Source organism: Opisthocomus hoazin, chromosome 4 (genome assembly GCF_030867145.1).
Source record: "Opisthocomus hoazin isolate bOpiHoa1 chromosome 4, bOpiHoa1.hap1, whole genome shotgun sequence".
In the NCBI taxonomy this organism is placed as follows: Eukaryota; Metazoa; Chordata; class Aves; order Opisthocomiformes; family Opisthocomidae; genus Opisthocomus; species Opisthocomus hoazin.
Window position 1 is genome coordinate 19,343,502 of NC_134417.1, and position 17,802 is coordinate 19,361,303.

Genomic DNA, 17,802 nt, shown 5'->3' on the forward strand with positions numbered 1-17,802 from the left:
TCCGGGGGTGCCTTTGGGATCATCCATACTCCCGGGGTGCCTTTGGGATCATCCACATTCCTGGGGTGCCTTTGGGATCATCCCTGCTCCCGGGTTGCCTTTGGGGTTATCCACACTCCCAGGGTGCCGGAGTGATGCAATTTTAATTTTTTTTTTCCTCTTCCTCCTCCCGAGGAGGTGGTGAGGGTGAGACTGCAGTGTGCTGTGTGGGGAAACGGTGTCTCGCAATGAAGTGCTGAAAGTAATGTTTCTTGTAAGTTCAAAGCTACTTAGATCTTAAAAATATCTTAGGGGACACGATAAAGGTTTAGCTAATTGCTGCCCTAAGTCTCCAAAGTGCTAAATAATGTCTTCTTACTGCGTAGTAAGTCACAGTGAAACTTGTTTCACTCTCTCATTGGAAATCAGAGGAGGAGGAAGGGTGGGTTTTACGTTTTTTTTCTCTTCTACCTTGCCCACAAACCTTGGCGGCTTATTTGCATCAGCTTGGGGGAATGCCTGATTCACTGAAGTACCTCAGTAATAAGTCAGTCTCTGTAGTCAGTTGGCTCTAGATGGAAGTATTTAAAAAACAAACCAAGGTAAGCGCTGTGAACGTGCCTTCTTTAAATATGCCTTTGCAAAACTTTTATAAAGAGAAAAAATGCCTTAAAAAAAAAGCTCATTCAAACCAAGCTGAAAAGCCACTATAACAGTGTGCCTTGTATGGCTTACTGGAAATCTGAGATTTCTCACTGAACAGAAGAAGTATCACACACAAGGCCATTGCGTAGCTTCCATTCTTTCACAGGACTGGAATTGATCTGAGTCATTCCTGACCTCATCAATGACTTCATAGAAATTTAACTATTGCATACCATGACAATTAGTGCCTGTCACTTTACGACCATAAATCTGGTGACCTCTTTGTGAGGAGAGGCATTGTTTTCTTTTGAGACACGAGAGAAAATCAGAGATAGGAATACTGCTGGCCGGGGCACCCAGCAAAAGCAGAGCAAGGGTAAAACCTGAGCAGTTAACAACCCCACGGAAGGATGTGTTCCTTTGTAACACAGGTTTCGTTTGGGAAAACTTCTAGGCCTAAGGAATTTTTCACTTGATCTCTCCTTTCTGCTGTTCTCTGTCATAGTATGACTAAACACTTCATAGCAGCCTTCCCAGATTTCTCTCTCTGTTTGATTCTGCAGTAAGACAATATAGAATTCCTTACCATTGGCAGTTCACCCTAGCAGGAAAAGTTTGTAGATCATTGTGTAAACTGGGCATGTTTTCAAAGCAGTGTTTAAATAACAGTAGAAATACTCTTATAAACAAAGCATCATTCATTTTTCTTACTAAAATGGTGATTGCTGATTCCTTCCCTAGTTCACAAATGTAGGGCTTTTTTACAAGTTTATGCTTCATTCTTCCTTTCAGGTGTCATCCCATTTGAGCATTTTATCAGTGATAAAACAGTCCTTGTCAGAATGAGAAATTCTCAATGATATTTAAAACTGATTTCTTGGCTGTTGATACCTGTTTTTCCTGTTTTCATTTTCAGTTGAAACTGGTAAAACAGAGAGAGAAAAAAAATTAGCAGACGGATTCTTCCTTCCACAACTAACTGTAAAAAACCACCCAAACCGTGATTCACTTACGCTTCAAGCAAATATGACTATAAGCATGCAATTTTAACTTAATATTCTTAATGCATAGGAGGCCAGCTTGCCAAACACAAGGGGTGAAAAAGTCTCAACTCGGAGCCTTCCAAAGTGAAAATTACCAAAGACATTTAACAATTCAAACCGAAATATTTCTGTGTTATCTGTGTCTTGATAATGCAGTTTCCAGAAAATACAGCTTCAAGGAGTCACATATTCAAAATCAGGAGATACCTTTGAAATTTAAGGCGTGTGTACAGGGAAACGCAATTCAGACTTAATTACAAGACTGTAAGAACTAGGTCCATAGGAAGCAGAGTCAGAGGTATTTAAATTGTTGAACAAAAGTGACTGCTTCTAATCAGCACTACAAATAGATTCAGTTTGCTGTCACTGACTTGGTCTTACTGTGTGTCCACTTTTGCCCTGACAAGTGACATCTGCTCAAAGGATCCACAGCCTTTCATTTGTGCTCGCTCATTTCCCATGTTGGTTGATTTGCATTTTCTCCAATTTAAAAGATCATCCCTGTCAGTGAAATCAGCAGACTTCATCCTGCTTCTGACCTGAAATTACAGAGGGAGAGTTTCCATCTGTATCATTTCAGGGACTTTATTTTCCAGTAATAAAATAAATGGACTTACTGTCTTCTCTCTTTCGTTCCTTTTTTTTTTTTAACCAAAATCCTATTAGGGTCAGATCCTCTGTTGAGATAAAAATTTGTTTAAAATAAAGCTCCTCCTCTTCCTCTTCCCCAGCAATGTTGTTAGGGAGGGTTTTCTTAGAGCATCACCCCTATTTGTTTATAAATTAAATCTGTGACACCCCATCCCAGCCATGTGTTCTCTGCTTTGGCCTCAGCCCTGACAGAGATGGCTAACAGGTTGCATATCTAAACCAGCAAAAAAGGAAGCAGCACTATCAAGTGGGCTGTGCTAAAATGCACCTCAGATGGGTTTTTCTCCAGGAAGCACCTACCCTGTGTGTTAATCGCCCTCTGTCATGCCCAGGCTCAGGTCTTCAGAGGTGTTTAGAGAGCGAAGTTGTTTATTTGCATAGGGTCTGATACTGGAGAACTGAGAAAGGAGAGTACAGTTGTATGCTGGTAGGAACGGGATTTTAGACAGGCTGATTCCGTGTACGCGTACAGCCATCTGGCACAGTTGGCCTCAGCACTGGCTGGAGACTTCAGGTCCTATTTCAGCAAAAACAATGAGTTGATAAGATTCGGCAGAATGGGGAGAAATACCTAGATGTTACAATTTTGTAGAATGAATTGCAAGTCCTGCAGATCTGTGTTAAGCTGCTCTGCTGCTATTATTTCCTACTCTTGTGATGAGCAATGTACTTTTAGCTGTTCTTGCCCTGATGGGATTTCCCTAAAGCAATTTGTTACTAGAAAAGAAAAACAAACACAGAAGCCTGCTTATATAAAGAGGATTTTTAAATCCAGAAGCGCAATTCTGTTTGATAAGCCAAACCAGCACCCTCCATTCAAAAAACGTTTTTTGGACTCTCATTGCCTTTACTGTCAGGTGGCCTTTGTAACTCTCTCATTATATCGTATTCGAAGGGAGAGCCTTTTAGTTTACATTTTCAAATCTTTCTGTATATCCACGAGATGTTGCTTGTGTGAGAAATCTGATGGTCTTTCATAACCACATGACTCTGAGCTTGGACTGCAAGTATGAAGTAGTCTGCATTTTTGATAAAAACACAAGGAGGGCCAGCCTTTCTCATTCATTTACACAAGTGGCTGTTGGCAGCCTGTACAGATGTTATTTGTAGCAAGCTGACCAACGCTCATGGAGTCCGAACTACTGCGCTCCTTAGCATTTATATGCATTAGCTACATTACTGTGATATTTTGCAATTTATGTTCAAACGTTATCATGGGGAGTTGATTTGGTCAGATGTTCTGTGGTATCATTTTATGAAAGGAAATGTGATTCATATGTCTATTCTGATGACAGTTTCACAATCAGTCTAAGCTCATTTAGAGCTGCTGCTGCTGTCCTTTCTTCCTCTTTCTCTCTCCTCACCCACCCCATGTAGTCCATTCGTATTCCTTGTACAGCTGCAACTGTGCAGCTAGCATGACTTTTTTCTTTTTGTGAGGTTAATTTTGAGTTGGGTCAACTCATCCTGCCCACCAGTTGATCTGAGTGTCCATGCTGGTATACAATCACTGTCAAATGCAAGGGAGGGGACAGGATGGAGGTGACTGGGAGCATGCAAAAGTGCAAATTTATTCCTTCACAGTTATGGAGCAGATAAACTGATCAAGAAACTGCATCCAGAGAGTTGATATTGATCCCCATCAGATGTGAAACTGAATTTCCTGGGGATTTGGAATATTTTCTGGTGGATTTGCTTTGGATCAGATTCACCCATCATTTTTCTAGTACACCTGGCAACAAGGGCTGGGAGACCTCGTTAGTCAATGTTAGTGCTTCCCATTGAAAACACCGAAGTATGACACCCAGTCCTGCACTTTCTGACCACAGCTTAACTCTTTTCATGAGATGACCCTGCAGATCTTGCGCGTGGTGTTGGTGCTATCAACAGGTTGTCAACTGGCCTTGACAGTGATCACTTATAAACACAGCAACATGTATATTGAAGCATTAGGTGTGCAGTGGCAGGAGTTACAGTACTGTTGCCTGTGTCTGGTTTTCAGTCGTGTCTATTACTGCTGAATAATAAGCTGGAAAATTGCAAGGCATTGGTGATTTTGTACTCAGATGTGGCATGTCACGTAAGCAGCATAACCTCTGCATTCTGAGTTAAATTCTCAGGCAACTGTAGAGAGCTTATATTTGGATAGAATTAGCTTCATGAATGACCAGGTCTAGGGTTTTGGGTCTGAGGTGTCATTTATAGGACTTACATGAAAGAGAGTCAAGTTTAAGAATATAGAACAGCCTTAGCTATCACGTATGCATGGAGCACTTCTGTATACATGCAAAATAGTCTCCAAGCATGTACACAGTCCAAACTCATTGTTTATCCTCTGAACATGCACATAAAGTTTGCTTTACATGCTGAGGACATCTGTGGAGCATCTGGCATCACTTCTTCCGCACACCAGCGGTCAGCTGTCACTTTGCAAACTCACATCCTGGAGTGTGCAACCTGTGGGTCTATGCCTGAAGGTGTTTGTATCCTGAAATGACAGGTTCCAAGTGCAGATTTGGATATGATTTAAAGTTAGGAGTCCTTTAAGTTCAGTGTATCTTGATATCTGGGTCAGGCCTACCCTCAGTGTTATTGATCTAACAAGTCCTGGGGAGCTTCAAAACTCAGTCTGTGCATCACTCTGAACTGAATCATCAGATTGTGTGGGTGGAACAGGATAGCGCTTCTGCCCTGGGTGAAGAATTAGAAGCTATTTTCAGAATGAGAATATTGTGCCAGAACCCTATTCTAGATCAGCAACAGCAAAGTTGCACTGACGTTAGGTCTGGGAATTGCTAAATTTAGGTGTGGACTGGTGTCAAAAATACTAGTAGCTCAGGGATTGCTTCTAAAAGCTTGGTGTCCAAGTGCTTGTTGTAATCATCAGAGCCACATACAGCAGGAGAGAAACTAAAATCCCTGATTTTATTAGGTATTGGCCAAAGATATAGAGCTTCTACAGGAGGCAGCAGTAAATCATAGAATCATAGAATGGTTTGGGTTAGAATGGACCCAAAGATCATTTAGTCCAACCCTTCTTGCTGTGGGCAGGGAAATCTTTCACTAGGTCAGGTTGCTCAAAGCCCTGTCCAACCTGACTTTGAACACTTCCAGTGATGGGGCATCAACTCGTCTGGGCAACCTGTTCCAGAGTGTCTCACGATCCTCAACATAAAAAAATCTCTTCTGCCCAATCTAAATATACCCTCTTTCAGTTTAAAACCGTTTCCCCATGTCCTGTCACCACAGGCCTTGGTAAATGTCTCTTTTTTATAAGCCCCCCTTTATATTTTGAAAGACCGCTACAAGGTCTCCCCAGAGCCTTCTCTTTCCCAGATTGAACAACCCCAGAAGGGGGAATGAGTTTCTCCTTTTATATGGCATAAGTAAGATCCATTGCAAAGGTTTCCCTGCACTGTGTAAATGCAAGATGTAACAGATTTCACACTATAATATAATATAATATAATATAATATAATAGAATAGAATAGAATAGAATAGAATATGACTTTTATTACAATTGAGATAAGGTGATTATGGCGAATGCTTGAGAGATGAGTATTACAGTAGAACCCCAACAGCGTGTCTTTGCAGTCTAATTTCCAGACTCATGAAAACTTTCAGCTGGTAGAGGGGAAGAACTTGGAGCCTACATTTTAAAAGAGAAACTGTGTTCTTTGTTGTTAGGCACAGAGAACTGTTTTCTTTCACCAGACTTAATGAAAGAGCGGTCAGCTGGCTAACTTTCAAGAAGCCACTAGCCATTTCTTGTTTGACACCACCTCTTTCAACCTTTACAAAATCTTTGTTTTTGGAGAAGTTTCCCTGTTGGGCAGATTGGCTCCAGCACTTACAAGTCTAATTACAGCCTGAAGGGTTGGGAAGATCTTTGAAGTGAAGTGTATGCTGCCAAATAGGGAGATCTTGCTGCTGATAGAAATATGTGTAGAATAGCAAAAGGAGATGTATTCCTATTATAGATCCAAGTAGTTGTGGGAGCTGGGAAAATTATTATGAATAGGAGAAAAAAATCTTATTGTTACAATACAGTGGTTTACTGAAGTGTTCTGGAATCTTCCTGAAGTCCTTGTGTCCTTGCTCCCAAAGAATCTGGGATGTGGACAAAGGCTGAAATAAACACTCTCAACATTCGCATGCTTTCTTACAAAATTTGCACTGAAGTATAAAAGAGGGATAAGCAACCACTTCTGCTATTATCTCTCATACCTGCTTGCTATTGGATACTAAGGTTATTTTAATACTCTTCAGAAATTCCAGGAATTCCTCAACTTGTTTTCTGTGCAGTTGTTCTGCTGCCTGCTGGCTCTGGGCAGGCTCCTGGAATGCAACTGGCCACATGCGCGTACTGGATGGTTGGTTTCCTTTAGGCACAGGGGGAGATTAGGATCGGGTATCTTCTGTCTTGGCCCCTGTCACAGGAATGCATTTGCTCCACTTGAAAAGCATTGGAAATTTCAGCAAGCACATAGTCTGTGGGAGGCAACCTACATCATCTGTTGATGGCTACTTGCTATGCCTGTCCCAGGCTTCACTGAAGTTCTGCTCTCTCCCACCCCTCGATCCATCTCAGGGCTTATAGTTAGACCACATGCAAATAAAGGCTGCTTTGTGTTGGCCTAGGACTGGATGCATCTTGTCTGAAGAAGCACATGTGGGCCTGAAGGCTTCTGGGTTGATTTTTTCCCTAACTGCAGCTATAACGCCTGGCCATAAAAACCTCGCTTTGCTCTGATATAGGGGATTGACAGTCCTTGGCCCTTCTGTATTTGCGTGGACACCTGGAAATCCCAGGTAGCACAGGCACAAGCAAAGGAGCAGAGGGTGTTACTCAGCCCTGTTATCACTACTAAGCTGATGGATAAGGGAAAGAGAAGGAGAGGCACTGGTACGATTTTCTACCACCTCAGTTCAGATGGTGCCACTTTCTCTTTTCAGGGCAGGACAGTGACCATCTCCAGGCTAAGGAACCACTGAAACAAACTGGGAGCAATCATGCCCCTCAGGGTGTAAAATTCTGCAGACAGAGCTGCCAAAGCACGTCTGTCTGCCCCGTACACCTTCACACCAGTTCCAACGAAATCTATTTTTAAACTGATCTGAAGTTAAAAACATGCAGGTCCTGTAAGTCAATTAGCTCATGAAGGAGTGCTGAGCACTTCACATGGTCATCTACAGCAGCACAAAGAGCATGGCATGTGCTGTAATCAGGATGTCAGTGACTTGTACCCACGCTGGGCTGATCTAAATAATTGCATGGTTTGCAGGACAGCAGCGGGCAGGACATAGCAGATGGGAGGTCACTCAGTCCCGTGTAGCTGGTGATGGAATGGCGCAGGGATTTGGCAGTTGCACTGTGCAGTAAATCACCTCTGACTTCCTGCATTTAACAAGCTGCTCATTAACTGGGAAGGTAATAACCAAATTTGGAAGATTTGTGACATATTCATGTTTAGAATGCTGTATTTACTTCTGAAAATTCACTTACATTTTTTCATCCAGCAGGAACCTTCTTTCTTCACATGGGTCTGAACAGGAACAGTGTTCTATATAGTATCTATATATCTATGTATATACTATATCTATAGTATATAGTCTGTCAAGCACATCCTCTGCAGACTCTGCAAAGTTCCTGTGCATATCCAGATTATTCAGTACGCTGTTGCTGATCTTTCTCTGTAGCCTTTCGTTTGAAGGCACTGATGCTTTATTTGCATTTCTAGTTATTGCAAACCCGTCTCCAAATGCTCTTCCCAAGTTAATAGCCAGGTTGGACAGACTAGTATGGACAAGCTTGCCTTTATGGTGTCTGACCTGAATTAGAGCTAAATAATGTAGCAGTGAGCGTGCTATTCTTGGTAAAAATGCGTAGGTTCTGTTTGTCTGTGCTGGCTCCTCCGCCAGTACTCTCAGGCCAGACTTACTGCGTGGATAGAGGACACCAAGAGCTCCAGCCTCTGTGATAGCTGTGTCTGGTGCAGCGTGCTCTTACCTCTTCCAGTTACCACTGCAACTGCATTCAGCCCCAACTCTAACCACAGACACTGAAGTGGCAAACTAAACATTTGCCACATAGGCAAGGCTTGTGTAAGACTGTAACAGCCACTGAGATTCATAAACCAAGCTTCCTCTTCTTCCAGGGAAGAAAGTGGAGGAATGGCCGTCCTGTATGACCCCAGAAATCTGTCTGTCCCATTGTATTATCTTCGACATTGGCCATTAACAGCTGCTTAGAGAAAAAAGTACGAAACACGGGTTATACTGTTACCCAAATACTGGGTAATATCCTCCCAGTTTCTTGCAATCTGCAATCGTGAGAGTTTTCTGTAAAGTGGCACTTTGAACACATTCTCCAGCTGGACTCTCTGCTACAGTTCTCTAAGGCTGCTTTCTAAGTTTGGAGTATTTTCCAACAGACAGTGTCTCTCCCTCTTTCTCTAAGTTTATCATTAAATTCTGCAAGCTGCATTCCAGAGGTGTGGCAGAGAGGCTTGTCTAAAGTATAGTTCAGCGGATGGATATGGATGTTGCTGAGAGCTGTGGTTCCCGCTGAGCAGGGTAGATGCAGGTGGTGTGATCCTTGCCTGCCCCTCCGCCCCACACTGCTGCTGGGGAGAAAGCAGGACACACACACACACACAAACCCCAATGTGTTTGCTCCTCCGTCATGGCAGTTCACAACTTACTGATGTAGAGATTAACTAAAGCAGAGTATGTGTTCCAGCTGCTCCAATAAACTCCATTTTAGATTGTCAGGATTCTCGTTCCTTGTTCCATTCCTGTTGACTTGTAACTAACACCTGGTTTATTCTCCCCAGGCCCCACAGAACACTGATTCTTGAGGACACTGAAAAGCAGGGTACAGCCAAGAGATCTACCAAAGCTTGGGCAGGAGGACCGTAGATTTTAAGTCCGGCACAACGCTGTGTCGTATTACAGGGAGGAGCGGATTTTGCAGTAAGCGGTTTCTTTGGGGTCGTATCTCAGACTGAAATACAAATCCAGACAGGAGCTAGGCGCCTTCGTCAAATCCATCCCCTCTTTTCCAAGTGCAACATGCAATTCTCTGGTCTGCCCTCTCCGACATAAACTCAGGGCTGTTGGTAAAATCAATGATCATTCATTTTAATATTAAAACTAATTCCTCATTCTACCCAAATGGCCTTCCAAAGTCTCACAGAACAAAGCAGATCTGCAACAAGAATCAAAATCACCAGAGCTCTTCTCTTCCTTCAGCAGTGGGCCCTTCGGGGTAGTATTGGTGTTGCTGTTTGCATGAAGTGAGCAACAGTTTTGTGTTCAGCCTCTCTATCCCAACCCAAAATTGTTCTGCACAGCACGAAATGTCCTTGCAGGGACAGGGTGAGGACGAGTGAATACCATGGGTGTGAGAGATGTTCGTCACACCACCTAACCGAGGTGCTCTGGAGTAAGAGATTCGGGTGGTGTAGGAATCTGTACAGAGCAGAGTCACGCGTGCCTAAATCCTTCTCTGTCACACCAGCTCAGCAAGGATACCCAACTGAGATTACACAGAATTTTGGAGGGAGACTCTGGACGTGGTGTAGGTGTCTTAGGGCCCAAGCTCCATCAGTCAACATGAATTCTCAGTATAAATAGTTCCCATTAAGCTTCCTTTAACCTACTTTTGCGTTTTCTTTTTACAGTCTTGTCTGTTTGAAAGTTTTAGGTTTTTACCACTGTAACTTTTGGTTTTATTACAAAAGGCCTTTTTCAAATATCATGCTTTACCACTCTGTGTGGGAAAATCCACAGCACTGTCAGCTTTTATCAGATTTCTTGCTCAGTGAGGTCAACTGGTATTTGGATATCATCATATCGTGTCTACAAAGGAATGGAAAAAAATATACTGCATGTAAATTGAAAGTAGTTTCTGTCTCAAAAGTCAGGTTGAGCATAGAAAAAAGCTGTTAAATAGTTTTTTTCAAAAGTCAGAAACTATTACATATCTAGAGATCTTTTACCTGCTCTATTTCCAACTTTTAAGAAAAAAGCATCCAGGAAGGAACTGTTGCCCAGGTCACAGGAACCCTGGGAATTTCCCACAATGATAGGACACACACACCTAGAATGCTTTATTTTAGAGGTCTTCTCTTTTGAATATAATCTGTGACTGCATGTTCTAGTCCTTACTAGCTAGAAACAAGTTAGAGGGTAAATCTCAACATGAGTATATTGATAACCTTTATTTAATTTTTGTACATATATGTGTGTATTAATATTTTTATATTTTAAAAAGCAGTGTGCTTCCTTTGTTGGCTGGTAAACTTGACTACCCATAATGACTTCAGTTTAGCAGATCAAACCCATTCTTAGGCAAGTGTAGTGGAGAATTATTTCTGTCATCTCCCCTGTCCTCACTTCAAGCCCTTTCTCAATATAGTTTGCTGTAGTAAGTGAAAGATCCACCTGTACTACATCTGCCCGGCCCTAAGAAATGAGAAGGTTTGCTTTTGATTGGATAATATTTCTAAGGAAGAATAATGAAATGTGAGTCATTAAGATAATTCTGTGACTTCAAGCAATAATCTGAAGCAAGCAAACAATGCTAAGAAACTACATGGAAGTCTCATTGTATGGGAGCAGCCGGTTAACCTGCAACGTCTCAGTTACGTGCAGGTATTTTACAAGCATGTGTGTTTAGTAGCTTGTATGGATAAGAATCTAATAGCCTTGTACTACAATCTACTAAAATATGGCCTAACACTAATACCACTTCGCAGTTACATTAGGAGAAAATTTGATCAATAAATTATTCACCTGCTTTTAGCTAAGTGAGTACTTAATGCTGAAATATCACAGAGTTAAATATATCTTTACCGTCAAACAGGAATGGTGCAGCTGCAAGGTTAAAAGACCAAAATCACAAGGTGGGCCTGATGGGTAGTTCACAAATATGGGTAGCTAACAAGTATTTACACAGCTACTTGGCATGTTGTTTTGGCCTACAGTAAGGACCAGTCTGCAGCTTCCATGTTGTCTGAAGCTAGCTCAGATTTTGTGCAGAGCTGCACCATTTCAGTGTAGATGCACAGCTGAGATGAGAAACAATTCCTGCTTGACTTTTAGTACTCTATTCATATTATTTCTTTCTGTAGGTGATTTAACTAATTTGCCTGTCCATTAACAACTGTGTTCTGGTTCCTGTAATGTAGGTCAGCTAATTAAGATATATAAAAATATTTCCCAAAGGTCATTTGTTTTGGGAACAATGAATGTGGGACAATTCCTTGTATGTGAAGAGATCAGACAATTTCAGAAGAAGCAAAATAGTATAAACGGTGACTTCGATGGTGAAATATATTTCTGACAAAGATGCAGTCCTGCTCAGAAGAACTTCCATAATAACTTCAGCAAATCCATTTGACATTGCAGCGGAGTAGGATCACCTAGGCAGGCAATTACAATATCTTCACTTCAAAGGGGCACTAATTTTCAGATGAGACGGAGCATACTACGTAAATCCTTACACTTCTCAAAGTTAGTTAGCTGAGGTTCATTTGCATGAAATGTACTTTAAGAACAATCATTGTCTTTCAAGGCATTGCTCTGCTTCATTTGGAAAAAAAAAAAGGAATATGTGTCAGAGAAATCAGAAATGTTTTCTCTGTTAACTAACAAATATAAAGTTCCATTCAAACGAATGTTCTTACGTCCAGAATGATCTTTTATTGCACTTTAGGAGGTAAAGTACAGCAACTGACTCATTACTTAAATTTCACTTGAGCTGTTGCACAATCTCAGCTGAGAATACTTTTCAACTGGGAAAGGCTCTTTTAGCACTATGAGAAATGAAAAGAAATTCCTCTTAAAAGCAATTATGTAGGTGGAATGGAAGTTTCCTCTACGCAGCAGCTGACATGCTGTCATTTCTTTTGATTCCATAGCACAGAGATCATTTTGAGATTTTAAGATTAGACCAGTCTTAGAATTTCTTGTAGCAATTTCTAATTCAAAACTGGATATGCTATTTATTGCTGATTCTATTTCCACTGGGACAGTGAGAGTTTCACCATTTACTACCTACAAAGGAGATATAATTGCAAAAAAAAATTTTGTTATATTTTATTTACATTCAGAAATAGAAATTTGACAACACTTAAGACTAGCCAGAGAGCTGGGCCAAGCAGACTTTTACCACTGTGCTCATTTTTGCGAGGCAGTAAATTTTTCGCTTTCACTTCTCTTATGTCCAACTCTACCCGATGTTGATGTTTATTCTAAGTATGTGTATCTGTTACACCACACACGATTCCATTCAGTCCGTTCTCTTGTTTTTGAAGCTTCAGGTATTGAAAGAGCCATATTTTCAATTCAAGTAGACCTCTATCTAAATTAGATATATTTATTAAAGTGTTGTTTATTTTATTTTTGTTAATTTAATAAATTCCACTGAGTATCTTGCTCTTGCACGCTGATATTCTGCTGTTTCAGCTGTTGAAAAGACTAACTTCTCATCTTCAGGCACCATGCATTTTTGCAAGACAGATATAGAGTACTCATGCATGAGTACTCTAGATTCTTCTTCATACTTCTCTATGAGAGTCTCCACAGCAGCCATGCAGACAGGTTTTCTACAGCATAATAATTCTGGACCACCAGTTATGATTTATGGTTTTCTTTGGAAAAGCTCACTGGTTTAATTCTATCTGATGGCTCCAGTTCCTCTTCTGGGAAAAGACTCATCAGGATAGGCACCTGTGACAGCAAATCCTGGCATAGAAACAAGATCTGTGAATGGCAGTGGGCCAATGAGTTTGTTGTTGGAAAAGAAGCACAAATCTTGAATCCAAAACAAAAATCCTGAATTAGTTTTATGTTGCCATCTGAGCAGGATGCATAAATAGTAACTGTATGAGCAAAAAGCCATTGAGATTTAGCCAGGGGAGATATTAATAGCTTGTGGTAGTCTCTAGATACTATTTCTGATTAGTGTTTCGTTATATTTGATAGGGTTTTTTAAGGTAGCACGCATCACAGCAGAGAAACAATCTGAGACTGCTCCTACCAGAATTACTATAATACAGAACTGCACAATGACCTGACATACCTGGGGAGCTTGGCCAGCCGTTCAGTTCTGTTTCCATTGACTTGTGTTATTAAGGAAGAAGGAAAGAGGAATGGCTATTAATATATAGCAAGCTGGTACACGTCTTGTTTATGGTAACTGTGGTGAGGACCGTCCTAGTAGTTGCTCTCAAGTTACCACAAGAAGCCAGCTTGTATAAATACCTATTGACAAAGTTTTGTTGCAACAAGGCAATAAAGTGCAGGATTAGTTTATACTTGGTTAACAACTTTGCTCATTGCTGTTTGCCCAGTCCAAAGCAATATAAATAGCTACATTTGGTCTGAATGTCAGCACAGGCAGTGACAGATTGAGAAATGCACCACCGCAAGTGAAGGGTGCTAAGTTATACCAGCATTCACCTCGAGTTCAAGGTCTCACTTACAAGCTTGGCTAAAAACAAGTGTCTTCCTGATGGTTTGCTGTCCTTTGCAGCTCCTAATTTCTCACCTCTGTTGGAGAGAATCCCTTATGCAATCATTTTTCTCCCTCACTTCAGCGTGGCATGACTAACTTGCCAGAGGTCAGAAAGCACTAATGATGAAGTAGAAATAGTTTTCCAGTTACTTTGTCCATTCTTATCATCCTTATTGTGCAGGCACTGCAGTGCCTCTCAAAGCCAGGAGTCCTTTCAGGTGGCAGCTGGCTCAATGCGTGAGATCTCCGCAGAGCTGCAGGCCACAGGATGTCATGTTTGCCAAAGCAACAATAATCTGCCCAGAGGAAACTGGTGTGAAATCTCGTGAGTGGGAAATGTGGTCTGAGTATAGCCAAGACCAAGATGTTTTGTTAGAAACCCCAGATCAATAACTCAAAGAAATGTGAGCTAGTTCATGCATTTTAACTGTTTCCCATAACAAGAAGTTTCCTCTGCTGGAGGAACATCTGACAACATCACATCAGTGGGCCTGGGCGTGACTTCTCCCTGCTACAGCCACATCCTAATTCTGCCAAGTTATGGTAGCAGCAAAGGCCCTGCCGGACAGGGTGCTTTGCCAGGTTGGTGGTGGCTGAGCCCTCTCTGCTAGGACACGTAGTAAACTGCCTCCCCAGAGGGGAAGCTGGCCTTGCTTTCCTGAGCAGTATTTCACATCACTGTTTCCACACCAGTAAAGCTAGTGGGTTGGGTATTACTGGGACCAGAATATTCCACCTTTGGAACTCTTCTAAGTTGGTGAGTCTCTTTGTTTCTTTGGGGAAGGAGCAAGTATACTTCAGTGGAATGAGGGTTTACTGGCAACAAGGATGTCTACAGATAGGATCTTAGGAATTTCTCAAACTCCGTGGAAACCTTGGACCTTCAGGTCAGATGCCTAATCCTTCACCATCCGTGCTGAGATGGCCTGCTTACTCGGGAATGATCCCGACAAGGAACTATCCTTGTGAGAGCTGCCCATAAACATCAGCCAGCTCAGAGTTTTGTTGTCTTTGGACTGCTGCCATCCCAACCTCATATTCTTGTAAAACATCTCTGAAATGAAGGAACAATGGAGTGTGGAAGATCTCCTCCCCCCCCACCCCCCCCCCCTCCCCCCTTTAATTTACACGTCCCAGTTGCACCTGTTTTTTCTCCACTTTCCAGTCACCAGAGATAGCGTTTGGGTGTTTCCTGTAATCACAACTCAGAGTCCAAAGTCGAGGCTGCAAGCTGCTTCTATCCTGAAATTACCTCCGAATCTTCTCACACACAGCCAACGGCAACGCGCCTGTTCATAGGGTGCATGTTCTCCTACTCACTGACCAAACCACGGACAGTCCCTTGGCACCAAGGACAAGATTTCAAGCAGTCCCTCCTGGCTCCATCTTGTTTTCATGTGTCTCTGGGAAGGGGAAAGCAGACACAAAAGCGGGTGGGGTGGCAGACATACCAGTGCTGCGTCTGCGGCTGCGGAGCGGTCTGCTGCTTGAGGGCAGTGAGCGGGGTGCGTGGCAGCACTAGGGGCTGGAGAAAAGCCCTCAGAATATGGTAGAAATCTGCAGAAAACTTTGCTATGTAGTTTGGACATGGGCACAGGAAAAAAAGAGAGAGACTGGACGATGAACTAAGTTTAAAACTCTAAATACAGTAAAGGCTCATATCTCTGGTCTGCCATTGATTAGCTTATATTCTTCATTTTTCTGATATGAATTTTCATTCCTTCACTGTTTCACCTTTTGTTTAATTTCTGATATTATTGACAGAAACATTAGAGTGAAGCCTGGTGCCTGTACTTTCTTCTTAGCAGTTAGAAAGACAATGGATTAGCTGCATTTGTCTTAATTTCTTATCTACAGTCCAATGTCCTTTCTCTTTAGAAACAATGTATGTTTGCATTTGCAATATTAGCTTAGTTCAAATGCTGGACAATGTAAAGAGGGCTTATGATGTACCTGGTCACAAGAAATGCCTTCTAATCTAGTCATGCATTTTGAGACCACACAAGGGAAAAAGGGAGCTGGAAGAGCTGCCTGTGACAATAGTCCTGTCAATTCCTGCATCATATTTTCCTTGAACATGATACTCACAGCAGGTGCATGCTCGGTTACCCTCGCTGCCCCATGACATCCTGGAAGAGACGATGAACATTTGACGTTTCGCCCCTCATGGCTTGATGTAAATCGGTTTACCTCACTGCCAGTTTTCTAGGCCGCTAGACTAGCTCAAATGCCATTAAATCCCTTGTGCCATATAGCGAGCTCTCTACTTCGTCATTTACCAACCTAGCACACTCACACAGGGAGCATACAAATATCTCCTTTATACCCTCTCAATGCTTTCCCCCGCAGCAGCAAGACACACTTATGTAGCCCTTTAATTTACTGTCCTTGAATTGCATCTTTGTCAGGGCAATTCTAAGGTCTGGAGAAGGCCCTTGACCAAGTGCACAGCGTTATATTGTTAACAGTTTGACAAGAGAGTGATTCACGTGCAACAACCTTTAATGTTCGAGGTTTTGCTGCTGTGGATATTATATGGAGAGCAATTCTGTTAAGTCCCTTTGGGAGCCCTGGAGCTAGGGAAGGCTAAATTCTGATGCGTTTGTCCTGAGTGTTTCTGGTGGCTGCTGTAGAACCGACCCTCTTTGAGAAAGAAATACAGAATAACACTTTCAGAAGAACAGTGTTGTAATCGTGTGAAATAACATCTGGAGACTGTGGGGTGGGCACCGATGATGGATTATATCTTGGAATACTCTTTCAAGAACTCTTGGGAGCAGAATTTGCACCCACCAGCCCTTTGCAGAAGCAGGAGAGGAAATCTGCTCTGGGGACATTGGGAGGCTTACGCATACTGCTCCCGTGTTCCAAGTAGGAAATCCCAGAGACGTACTTGGCCATGGGAACTATGAGGCAAGTGTGAAAACAGCTCTAAAGCATGTGTGCTGAGCCTGACAGAATGCTGGATGCTTGATCAAAGTCCTCTTTTTTTCATGTGGTCACAATTTGTAGCTGGAAAAAGAATACATTTAAAAAAAAAACAACAAAAAAACCCCAAAATCTGAGCAGTGAAAGTCTTATTTAGGCAACAAAGCCTGCTATCTCACTATGGAGGAGTATTGGAAAATGATTACCCTTTATGTACAGACTCATGGTTTAGAGATATGAAGCTCTTGAACTCTAACCAGGAGCCAAAGGTATTCCATTATGATTTTGTCTCCGTTTCATTGTCATTGAAACCGAGATGATAAAATGGCTAATATCACCTTCACAAGGAGGGAAGGTGTTACTTAAACAAGTTTTTCATAACACTTAGAAAGCTAAAGAATTTACTCTTAGCATAAATATACATCTAGAATTAGGTTAAATAAGAAAATCAAAAGCTTCTTAAAGATTTGTGTTAGATTTTATGACAACCCTGTAACTACAATGGCAGTATCTTAGGAGTCCCACAGAACTTCCTCTAATAAGACATTCTTCATATGCGGGGTTTTTCTGGGGGGGGTTGATGCCCTGAATGGATAGTGTTTCCAAACAAAACTAGGATTAGTAAATCAATTAAAACGACAAATTTCTTACTATGGGGGTTCAAGAGCTGGTACTCTATGTTAAACTAGGATTCAGAAAATATTGAAGTACTTTATTTATGCTTCATCTATCATAGGAAGGATAATGAAATATCCTAAAGGACTACTTATTGGATTATTTTCAGCTGTGCTTTTGACAGGCACCACACTGTTGTTTGTTTATGACAGTTACTAGGAAACCTAAGGACTAATAATTTGCTTTTCACGTATAATTGTCAGCTAAGGGTTGGGTTTGCTTCAGAGTCAGACCTGATGCAATCTATTAGGTAACAGACCAAATAACATCTGGAAGATCTATGTCTTGTTTGCAGGTAAATAAGCATCTTTCAACAATAAGATGAACTTAAAATTTAAGATAAATTTAAAACTTAAA

General features: G+C 41.7%; 1 protein-coding gene across 11 annotated transcripts in view; it reads left to right on the plus strand.

Moving 5' to 3' along the window:
• The window catches only part of MCF2L2 (MCF.2 cell line derived transforming sequence-like 2), a 191,141-nt gene that overhangs the window by 120,432 nt on the left and 52,907 nt on the right, over positions 1–17,802 (plus strand). The window lies entirely within an intron of this gene.